This window comes from Gobio gobio, assembly GCF_949357685.1.
Source record: "Gobio gobio genome assembly, chromosome: 20".
Lineage (NCBI taxonomy): Eukaryota > Metazoa > Chordata > Actinopteri > Cypriniformes > Gobionidae > Gobio > Gobio gobio.
The window spans coordinates 7,259,522-7,272,505 of record NC_137113.1 but is presented as its reverse complement, the minus strand read 5'-3'; positions in this window follow the sequence as shown (position 1 = coordinate 7,272,505).

Here is a 12,984-nt window from a genome sequence, read left to right as displayed (position 1 = left end):
CCACTACACCTGTCCCTAACTTTACCCTTAAACTTACCCATACCACTACACCTGTCCCTAACTTTACCCTTAAACTTACCCATACCACTACACCTGTTCCTAACTTTACCCTTAAACTTACCCATACCACCACACCTGTCCCTAACTTTACCCTTAAACTTACCCATACCACTACACCTGTTCCTAACTTTACCCTTAAACTGACCCATACCACCACACCTGTCCCTAACTTTACCCTTAAACTTACCCATACCTCCACACCTGTCCCTAACTTTACCCTTAAACTTACCCATAGCACCACACCTGTCCCTAACTTTACCCTTAAACTTACCCATACCACCACACCTGTCCCTAACTTTACCCTTAAACTTACTTATACCACCACATCTGTCCCTAACTTTACCCTTAAACCTACCCATAGCACCACACCTGTCCCTAACTTTACCCTTAAACTTACCCATACCACCACACCTGTCCCTAACTTTACCCTTAAACTTACTTATACCACCACACCTGTCCCTAACTTTACCCTTAAACCTACCCATACCACCACACCTGTCCCTAACTTTACCCTTAAACTTACCCATACCACCACACATGTCCCTAACTTTACCCTTAAACTTACCCACACCACCACACCTGTCCCTAACCCTACCCTTAAACTTACCCATACCACCACACCTGTCCCTAACTTTACCCTTAAACTTACCCATACCACTACACCTGTCCCTAACTTTACCCTTAAACTTACCCATACCACCACACCTGTCCCTAACTTTACCCTTAAACTTACCCATAGCACCACACCTGTCCCTAACTTTACCCTTAAACTTACCCATACCACCACACCTTTCCCTAACTTTACCCTTAAACTTACCCATAGCAGCACACCTGTCCCTAACTTTACCCTTAAACTTACCCATACCACCACACCTGTCCCTAACTTTACCCTTAAACTTACCCATAGCACCACACCTGTCCCTAACTTTACCCTTAAACTTACCCATACCACCACACCTGTCCCTAACTTTACCATTAAACTTACCCATACCACTACACCTGTCCCTAACTTTACCCTTAAACTTACCCATACCACCACACCTTTCCCTAACTTTACCCTTAAACTTACCCATACCACTACACCTGTCCCTAACTTTACCCTTAAACTTAGCCACACCACCACACCTGTCCCTAACCCTACCCTTAAACTTACCCATACCACCACACCTGTCCCTAACTTTACCCTTAAACTTACCCATACCACCACACCTGTCCCTAACTTTACCCTTAAACTTAGCCATACCACCACACCTGTCCCTAACTTTACCCTTAAACTTACCCATACCACCACACCTGTCCCTAACTTTACCCTTAAACTTACCCATAGCACCACACCTGTCCCTAAATTAAATTTACCCTTAAACTTACCCATAGCACCACACCTGTCCCTAACTTTACCCTTAAACTTACCCATACCACCACACCTGTCCCTAACTTTACCCTTAAACTTACCCATAGCACCACACCTGTCCCTAACTTTACCCTTAAACTTACCCATACCACCACACCTGTCCCTAACTTTACCCTTAAACTTACCCATACCACCACACCTGTCCCTAACTTTACCCTTAAACTTACCCATAGCACCACACCTGTCCCTAAATTTACCCTTAAACTTACCCATAGCACCACACCTGTCCCTAACTTTACCCTTAAACTTACCCATACCACCACACCTGTCCCTAACTTTACCCTTAAACTTACCCATACCACTACACCTGTCCCTAACTTTACCCTTAAACTGACCCATACCACCACACCTGTCCCTAACTTTACCCTTAAACTTACCCATAGCACCACACTTGTCCCTAACTTTACCCTTAAACTTACCCATACCACCACACCTGTCCCTAACTTTACCCTTAAACTTACCCATACCACCACACCTGTCCCTAACGTTACCCTTAAACTTACCCATACCACCACACCTGTCCCTAACGTTACCCTTAAACTTACCCATACCACCACACCTGTCCCTAACTTTACCCTTAAACTTACCCATAGCACCACACTTGTCCCTAACTTTACCCTTAAACTTACCCATAGCACCACATCTGTCCATAATTGTACCCTTAAACTTACCCATGCCACCACACCTGCCCCTAACTAAAATATCTAATGCATTATAACATACATTATGAATATCTTTAAGGCACCCCAGGTGACTAGGGTAAAAAAAAACAAATAGATATCACCATATTCCCCAGTTGATTGATTACATAAAAAAAAATAAATAAATAAAAAATTTGTTTACAAGTTTTCTGAAATTTTTTTTTAAATCTGCAAATGAGGTGTAATATAATTAAATATGCACTAATTTGCATACATTTCTAGAATCTGTCATTGAAATCTACAGACGCAAATAGATAAAGTGCTATAAAGATACACTTAAAGTGTATTTTAGATGTTTTCTTTCCACTAGTGCGAAAAAACAATTGAGAAGCCAAAACTGACAGGTGCATTGTTTTTGCCTAGTGAAAATAGCAAAATCAATTTCTCTTCTTTCTGAAATATATTATGAAATTTGAAACCCTTGTGTTCTTTAAAACAATATGCTGCTAGCAATCTACTACATATGAGCATGCAAACTCACACCCTTGAGATTGTAGTTATGTAGTAAAATAAAAAAAAGCCCTCTTAAAATAAGTAATAAAAAGAGCAAACTTTGATTTTACAGATGTAGAAATGTGAATGATTAATGCCTAATTTGATAGTTTCTTCTCACCCAGGATGGGAGCCACAGAGCATGTTGTGTAAAATGAGAAAACTTTCAGCTTCTAAATTCCTTTAATATCATGTGCAACCAATTCAAAATCATCTCATTTTGTAGATGCTTTCAGCAAAAGGCACTGAAGTGTTTTGAAAGCGCGGTCGGCTGTAGCAGAAATTCCCTGGCTCAAGGACACGATGGAAACGCAGCAGAAACGCAACCTCAGCACTCGCCTCCAGCCCGAATCCCAGAGGGGCCAGTGATCTTGAACAGGGCTCTTTCATACACATATGATCGCATTATAAATGACTCCACAGACCTGCGTTGTCCAGTAAATACACTCCCAGTCGGATTTGCATCCTTAATCACTAACCTGGAGTGGTTGGATGTGCTGACGGTTGCCTTGGTAACACCTTGCATAAAGGAAGTGGAAAAGGAGAGATTAGAAGGGGCCCGACCCACAACCTCCTCCCAGACCGCCACTCCAGTGGCTTTTGTTTGTTTGTTTGTTCTTTAAAGTCCTTGAGTCCTCTCCTGAAGGACTGGAAATGACTTCACCTTCTTCATTAGTCGCTGAATATCGAGAGAGAGAGAGAGAGAGAGAGAGAGAGAGAGAGAGAGAGAGAGAGAAACAAACAAACTTCAACTAAAATATAGCAAAAAAAAAACTTTCAGATCAGGAGTGATCAGTTTCAGATCTACAAGTGGCCAAAAACATCTGTATTCCATAAATTATAAATAAATAGGTAACACTTTATTTTGAGTCCACTTCAGACATACTAACTATAAGTAACTTTGCAACTACATGTCAACTAACTATGGAAGCTTGTTTCCGCAACAGAATTAAAAAAAATTTAAATAAAATTGCGACTTTTTATCTCACTATTGAGTTTATATATCGCAATTCTGACTATTTTTCTTGCAATTGCGAGTTTACATCTCACAATTTTGACTTTATTTCTCAGAATAGTAAGATATAAATTCATAAAGTCCAATTCTGAGGGGAAAAAAGACTGACTTTTTTCTCATATAAACAAGTTTATATCTCATTATTCTGACTTTATATCTCGCAATTGCGTGTTATAAAGTCAGAATTGCATGTTATAAAGTCATAATTAATTAAAACATAAACTCGCAAGTGCAAGAAAAAAAGTTGCGATGTGATTCTGACTTTAAAACATACAACTGCAACTTTTTTTCCTCGCACTTGCGAGTTTATTTCATGTGATTCTGACTTTAAAACATACAATTGCAACTTCTTTTCCTCGCACTTGCAAGTTTATGTCACGCATTTCTGACTTTTTTTTCTCGCTATTGCGAGTTTATATCTCGCGTTTCTGACTTTTTTTCTCGCTATTGCGAGTTTATATCTCGCGTTTCTGACTTTTTTTCTCGCTACTGCATTTGCGAGTTTATATCTCGCGATTCTGACTTTTTTCTTGCTATTGCGAGTTTATATTTACATTTACATTTTTGCATTTAGTAGACGCTGTTTTCCAAAACGACTTACAACTTGGGAGTACAGGAAGCGATCGGTCATGAAGAGTCGAGTAAACGCAACAAGTGCCTGAAATACTGTGTACATAGCTCAGTGTAGCACAGGCTAGAGTAGGGAGGGAAAAATGGGAAGAAAGAATCTCGTGATTCTGACTTTTTTCCTCACTATTGCATTTGCAAGTTTATATCTCGCGATTCCGACTTGTTTTTCTCGCTATTTCAAGTTTATATCTCGTGATTCAGCCTTTTTTTCTCGCTATTGCGAATTTATATCTCGTGATTCTGACTTTTTTTCTCGCTATTGCGAGTTTATATCTCGCAATTCTGACTTTATTTCTCAGAATAGTAAGATATAAACTTGCAATTGCGAGTTGTAAAATCTAATTCTGAGGGAGGAAAAGACTGACTTATTATTGTCTCATTATTCTGACTTTATATCTTGCAATTCAAATTTTAAATTGCATGATATAAAGTTGCAATTGGGAGAAAAAAAGTCTGAATTGTGAGATAAAAGTCGCAATTACCTTTTTTATTTTTTATTCCATGCATGGTGGAAAAAAGCTTCCATAACTAACTCTTATTAGAGTATTAGTAAACTGTTAGGTTGGGGTTAGTAGTTGTACTACCAAGTTGTATTTGCAAAGTTACTTATATAGTCAGTATAATGTCTGTTGGTGGAGCATCAAAATAAAGTGTTAGCAGATATTAGGCAGACCGTCTAACACGCTAAAGTTAGTAGTGTTACCAACATATATATGAGATTTTATTCAGATTTTATGCTACACATGTATCTGGTGTGGAGCTGATTTATAAACATATGATTTCATGTGTTTTAGACTGCAAACAACTAGTCAGCTATAGCAAAATAAATAAAGAAATCAGATTTTTTGCTGCCTATCTGAACAAAGCTGAAGTTTCACATTCTTGTGCATATAAACAGGCTATTTCCACAAAACATCCGGTATCGCTGAATAATGTACGAAAGATCTTTAGTGAATTTCTCAGCTGTAGCATCTCTGAACTAGGAAAGCCTGTGCTGCAAGAGTGAATTTAAATGTCTGCCAAATAATTCATGTCTGTCAGTTTGTGTGCTTATGTGAAGAGAGGCATTAACAGATGAAACCCTGTTCACTTTACAGTCACACAAGCCAAAATATATAGATAGAACACACACACACACACGATACTAATGCACAGCCTGCCTGATAAATGAAAGTGTTGTGTCTCATGCTGTAAACACATTTTACTGCTCGAACGAGAGTGACACAACGACTCTGTTCCAAACCACAGTGAGCGGCCTACATATGCCGCATTTCAAGGCGTCAAAACATGAACCTTGTCAAGACAAATCAGGTCCCCATTGAAATAGTGTCTATCAACTTTCAGTTAATGCAAACGATATTCATTGAAAATATGTAAAGATTACTATAGTGCATAATAAAACAAATTGAATGTTTCTTTGATGGTGCCTTAACACATTCTGTTGACTATAAGTAGGCTAATGTTGCACCTACATGTCTACTAGAGTATTAGTAGAGTATTAGGGTGGGGTTAGGGTTACTAGAATAAGGGGATCAGGTTAGTAAAATAAGTTGACATGTAGTTGCAAAGTTACTAGTTAATAGTCAGTAAGAATGTCTGTTGGAGGACCATCACAATAAAGAGTTAGCAGATATTAAGCAGACCGTCTACTAATTCATACACCCGGCGCAATGCAACACCAGGTGCGACGCCTGTGTTTTTTGCTAGTTTCAGTCCTATGCAGTTCTCATTTTCACATCCAGCGCCACGTTGTTTAAATAGCAAATGCACTGGCGTCCATCTGTTCGCTCATGGGCATGTTGGTCTGAAAACCAGGTGTGTTCAGGCGCATTGTTGACGCATTGCTATTTTGAGGAACTGAAAACGATGGCACCATTGACCAACAAAAACCTGGTCTAGTAAAAATGCAGTATTTTTTGTGTTAGTAATATGCAAAAGGCCGAAAGTTTACTTGATAAAGTTTTAAATATGAATATTTTTCTTACACAAAAGCATCGATTCGCTTCAGAAGGCCTTTATTAACACCCCGGAGCCGCGTGGAGCAGTTATTTGACGGACAGATGCACTTTTTATGGACTTCAAAAACAGAGCAACTATGAATCAAATTCTAATGCTTGGATTAGCCTGAACTTTTGAAATATAACTCCGATTTTATTCGTGTGAAAGAAGAATGTCATATACACCTAGGATGACTTGGGGGTGAGTAAAGTATGGGCTAATTTTCATTTTTGGGTGAACTATCCCTTTAAGAGACTAGGGACAACCCTTTTGGACCAATTTTTCCCCCTGTAAACCAAAAAGTGGATTCCTAAGTGAAAAAATTGGTTTAATTTACAATAGACTATTTTACCCTATATTTGTGTACTGTGCATTTTAATAACTTATTAGCTTATAATGCTTAACTCTACTGGAATCAGTTGTGAAGTGTCTGCTGTGTGGATCACATAAGGAGCGATGTGAACAGCATATCAATGTACCTGTGAGTTACAGAAACTCTTTGGTTTTGGTAAAGTGTTTCTGTGCATGATAAAATGGGCTGAGAGTAGGGAACGAGTTAAAAGTCAAGAGAACAAAACATGAACAAAGTCTTTTCAAGCAGTTAACATTTGACAGGTCTAACACGAGCTCTGCAACCTCTCTAATCGCTTTAGACTCACAGCAAAATACTTTTGACTATCACCATAAAGTCTGGTCCACTTTACAGCTTATTATGGCTAAAGTACACACCACTTCGACAGGAAGACAGGCTTACATTGTTTAAGTGTTGTTAAAGTCCCAGTGAACCGGAAGTTGCAACTGATTTTATTTCAGTGCTGTGACGTATTTCCAATTGAAACGGAATATTGAATAGAGGGCAGGGTTTTACTTCAGCGCTCCTCCTCTTCATCTCTCGCTCATAGCAGACTAACAGTTGGAGGATGAGGTTAAGGATATTCAAACCCAAACCGTCAAACTGCCTTCATCAGAAAGAGAACGCCATTCCAGACCGGAAGTTATTTTTCAGGTTTTGATTAAAGATTACCACAGCAAACAATTTGTTTATGTGTATTAACCTGCATGGATCAATTGTTCACCCTAAGACCTGTAATGTGTGCTAACAAAGTAAATATGATCATTTCATGAAGACTTTAAAGACGTCATTATATTAGAATTTTGTGGCTTTTAGTCCGCGTCTGTACAATTTCCCTCCAGACAAACACATTTAAAATGCTGTTCTTTTATGAAAATTGACAAAATTATTGATTATAAGTTTTACATTTATTTAATCAAAACTACAGTAAAAAAAATTGTAAAAACTTATTAGAATGTAAAAAGGCTGTTTTCTATATGAATATATTTTAAAATGTAATTTATGTGATCAAAGCTGAATTTTCAGCATCATTACTTCAGTCTTGTGTCACATGATCCTTCAGAAATCTGATGATTTCGTGCTCAGGAAACATTTATGATTATTATCAATGTTGGAGAAAAAACCCAGCTTAATATTTTTTGGTGGAAACTGATCCTTTTTTTTAAGATTCTTTGGTGAAAAGAAAAATCTAAAGAGCAGTATTTATTTGAAACAGAAATCTTTTATATCATTATTAAATCTCTGTCACTTTGACTAATTTAATGCATTGTTGATGAATTCAAGAATTAATTTCCGTTTCAATAGGAAATGCATCAACACAGGAAAGCTAAAGCAATTGACTTATGTTGATACAGATACCCAAGAGCCGGTAAAAGAGACTGATCACCCGGTTGTGTTTGTTCACTGTGTCGGATGAGTCTCCTGATCGATGTGTTCGAGTGTGACCATAGATTACTGATTATATGAGCCTGGATCAATAGGACAAGGGCGATTTTCTTCCGTATATTTGTCTCACTGGCAGGCTTGCCCGATGGGACGCCATCACATTTACATAAAATCCATCGGAAACATACACCTGGTTTGGGATGGAATTTGGATGACTCTATAACGCAGCAAAACCTTTCAGTTCCCACATGCACAGCGTTTTTACAGAATTATCCGATTCAGTCAGAGCATGATATATAATTGAAATTTGTAGGAGAAATAAAAGTGTGATGAAATGATGTGTGAAAAATGTGACCTCAAGATTCAGTGATGTGGAAAAGTAAGTAAAGCCATATGGAAATGCTTTTCTTTTGCCAATATATGTGGGTAAACTGACAGTGGCTCTTCATTAGAACTAGCCTAGAAATCTAGACGCACCCTAGCGGCAGAACATTTATTGAGTGCAGTCTAGCAACTCTCGGTAGACCTCAGAGCTTGAAAAACCAAACTCTGGTCAGGCCAATCACAGCGTGTATAGAGTCGGTGGGCGGGCTTAACATAATGACGGAGCGGAGTTGTGGAGGTTCAGGTAAACAAAGAAGCTGACGATCAGCATCTTTCACATCGGCTTTGGCCGCTACTCTGGAAGACTTGGAGTTAAGCTTTTCTTTGAGGAAAGAACAAAGAACGGCACTGAAGTCATTCGCAAGAAAGGAAGATGTATTCGGAGTTTAATATATCAACTAACGTTAGCTCCGCTTCGGTTGGTTGTGGCGCTATCCAATTGCGTGCAGAGGGAATTTGACAGACAACTGTTTATCCCGCCCCTCGGATTGAGCCCTGCCAATGGTGAGTTTCCAGACCAAACATCTTGTTGTGGGTCTGGCTTGTTAGGCTACATTAGAACAGCACCGACAGGAAAATGTAATATAACTTCATGTATTAACTGTTGAAAATTCTATACTTAAACCAGCCTAAGATGGTTTTTGCTCGTTTAAAGCTGGACTCCAAGGTAAAGAGTGTCAAAAACCCTCATAAAACCAGGCAACAGACCAGTTTGACCAAGATGGACCAGCTAACAGCAAACCAGTTTCCAGTATGACTACACTATTTAAAATAAAGGTTCTTTATTTGCATGTATGGTTCCATAAAGAATCTTTAACATCCATCGAAGCTTTCCATTTTCACAAGAAATTCTTTAATGTGGAAAAAGGTTATATATGTTTTTGTAAATGTTCTACAAACTGAGAAAAATTGTTATTTTAAGAATGTTCACTAAAGGTTCCAAAATAGTTATTCTATTGCATCACTTTGAAACCCCCTTCTGAAACATTTATTTTTAAGAGTGAAAAATACCATTTCCATGAGCAAGGCACTTTATACAGGGGCCCCAGTGCATGATGGGAACACATCAGAAAAGTTGAGTAGGTTCAACTTAATTTTATAACATTGATATTTACACTTTAATTTCTACAAGCTTGAATTGAGTTCTAATATAGTATATATGTTTTGTTTTTTATTCTTGCCTGAACTATGTCAAAATTACATTTGTTTTTTTCTGTAGTATTTACTTCACCATACAATCAGTTTTATCATCTTATACCGTGATGATCCTGGATCACTTGATGATCTACAAGACCCAAAAAGAGTTGCAATGAATTGATTTCTGTAGCATTACATAAAAATAGAAACAGTAATAAAACACAGTTTTAGAGCTTTCATTTTTCTTTTAACAACCCAATCAAGATGCATTTATGATCAGTGTTAACTAAAATAGAAATGTATAAATATTAGATGACTAGAACTAGAAGAAATAATTATAGTTGCTGTCTTGGCAACAAGTTTAAGTTAAAGTTGAAAATTTTTAAATTATAAATAGAAAAACAATTTTCAGAAAAAAAACCTAATAAAAACGAGAAAAGAACAACAACTTTACTAAAACAAACTAAAATGAAAATATAAAAGTTAATTCAAATTCAAGCCAAGCGGAATTGCAAATGATATTTGCTTGATATTCAGGAATCACCATGTACTTTCATTTCTCTTGCATAGAAAAATAAAGATCATTGCAAACTTTAACCCCATCCTTACATTCCAATAAAAAAATGAGTGTTCATTGGAGTGGTCCAAGACCACTGGGGACTTTTGTTGCACTTAATTCATGAATACACAAAACAAAAACAAAACAAAAATTTGACTGGTTTCGAGGAGTTTTGTGGTTGAAATTTTAAAAAGTAACAAATCCTTCCCTCGCGGATCAATTTGACCCCCACAGGAATGAAAGGAATGTGAGGAATGCTGCTGTATTGATAGAAAAACCTAAAAATGCTCACAATTCTAACAAAAAATTCTAAAACCTTACCAAAAAATTATTTTATAATGTCTAGATGTGTATCTGAATGAATACTGAATACAAACTGACTTTAGGACCCAGCGGAACAGCTAATTTACTCCATATAGAGTTATAAGGCCATCAATTGGCAAGAGTCATGAAATATCTTATAATTTTTCCACAAGAGGTCGGCAAAGACACCCAATGTAAGATATTTTGAGCTGAATTAAAAGGGTTATGCATGATGAAATTGTGAATTATTGTGAATTTAAGTTTAAAGAACGTGAAGAATGTGCTTAATTTATTATTTATTTATACGATCTAGTAATGTAGAGGTAAATAAAATAAAAATCTCCACAAAAAAAGCATAAAAAAATAGAAAAAAATATTATAAAAATTGAATGAAATAAGCTTTCTGGACAAAAAAAAAAAAGTATAATTTTACAGCTTTGGGTCATTTTGACCAGCGAGGGAAGGATTTGTTACAAAGTGTGAGGGAGGGAAGAGGGTTAAAGAGAAGATAATGAACCTACAGCTACAACAGCAGCCAGTCATCACAGACGTGTAGGATTTCCAGGCGGCTGATGTCCCCCGAAAAAGTGGTGAAAACAGACAGAAAAACAAATGTATTTTCTACATAAAAAAGGTAGCTCAGGCAAGAATTCAAAAAATAAAGTACATTTTTTATTAAAACTTAATTCAAGCTTGTAGAAATTAAAGTGTAAATATCATCGTTATAAAATTAAGTAAAACCTACTCAACTTTTCAAATACTGGTGTTCCCATCATGCACTGGGGCTTTAATATTAATAAGGCTGATTTTTTTTTGCGGTTTTCCAGCTGTTTTTACACTGTTTTATCATTGCTTTTGTTGTTAGGTTTAGTAACTTGCCATGTTGTGACATATGGAGTTCATTTACTAAAAAAGACTAGCCTGACAAGCCAGACCCACATCCAGATGTTGGGTCTGGGAACACACCATTGGCAGGGCTCAATCTGAGGGGCGGGATAAACGGCTGTCTTTCAAATTCCCTCTGCACGCAAAAGGATAGCGCCACAACCAACCAGAGCAACAAAGAAGGTGGTAGCCTCGGGTGGTAGCCTTTTGGAGGTGAATTTGAGAAGTGTGTGCGTTTAATAAACTGCCTTTAAAGAGCATGACGTTCTGCTCCTCTGCAGCCGGAAAAGAAATATTTACTGCATATATTGATTAAACATTAAGTTTGTTCTTGAATTTTGTGGGATGAGTGTTTGCTTTAAGCTATTAACCACTGCAAAAGAACATTTTGATAAATAAACACCATCTCTTTAAATGCCACAAAAATAAAAACAGCATTAATAACCCTGAGAAAAAAAATCACACTATAAATAAACAAGTCTAACACCTAACATTATTGCTCTGTTCCTTACCTAGTGAGCTGCCTATTAAGTCATCAATGTAGGCATCTTAATCATGCTCATTCCCATTTCTTCACCTGCGCTGATGCCAATGTTCGAGCTGCCAATGAAGCATTGCAAATCACTCATTTATGAGGTAACATTCAAGATGGTTGTTTATTCCACGTTTTTCCATTCCACTGCGTTACTTTTCCATTGTTTTTCAGTGTAAACATGCACTAGACAGACTTCTTTAACAGTTGCACTCACTCAAAACACGCGTCTCTTTTCATTCTACTGACCCGCGTCTCTCTTTTTTTAACAGCTAAAACGCATTCTGTGTGAAGGCAGTATTCAGTAGGGCTTTCTCACTAGGATTTGGCACAATAAAATGTATTTTTCAGGATAAATTCCACAAACAATGAGTGTTTTGGTCGATATCTCTGAAACCTGGGATCTTCATGCTCTCCAAACCTCAGTCTTACGCTTACGAGTTTTCACTGAAACTGAGGGAATAGACAGATGAGCCAGAAACAGGGCTCGGCTCTCCAAGGACTGTGTCCACCTGCTGAGACAGTGAGATCCGCAGTGAAAACACTGGAGTCTCTTCATTTCTCTCACCGATCTGCTGCCTTGTAAGTGGGACCTGCAATAAAACACTGCGAGGAGATCGATACCAGCAAGACAAAGTAAACTCCACAGTCACACGTTCATAATTCAGCACTGAACAGCAGAAAAGGTGCTCAAATCAAAATATGAATAAAACCATAAACAATATTTATCCAAAATGACACATACAGTACAGCTAGAAAACAGAAGAAATATTACTGCAAACAAACTCGAATTTCAGAATTCAAAGTCTTTTTTGCACCAAAGCCATGCATTTATATCCTCTGTTAAAAATAGTTCACCAAAACACGTAAAGGTAGGGTAGGTAAGAATTGGTTAAAAAACTTTTTTTCCAAATTTGTTTAAACTTTCTTTACATATCATACATAATTAAAATGTGAGTACTCTGAAAAAGAAAGTATAAAAATTGAGTGTCTGTAGACCTCTCACGACTGTTTTAAAGACAGCTCATTATTTCCATTCACTCCACCTTCTCCCTTCTGGGCTCTTTCCAAAGCCACGCCCCCAAAACACATGAACGCGCTACGCCGACCACGATCAGCTCAGCTGAAAGACGCATTAT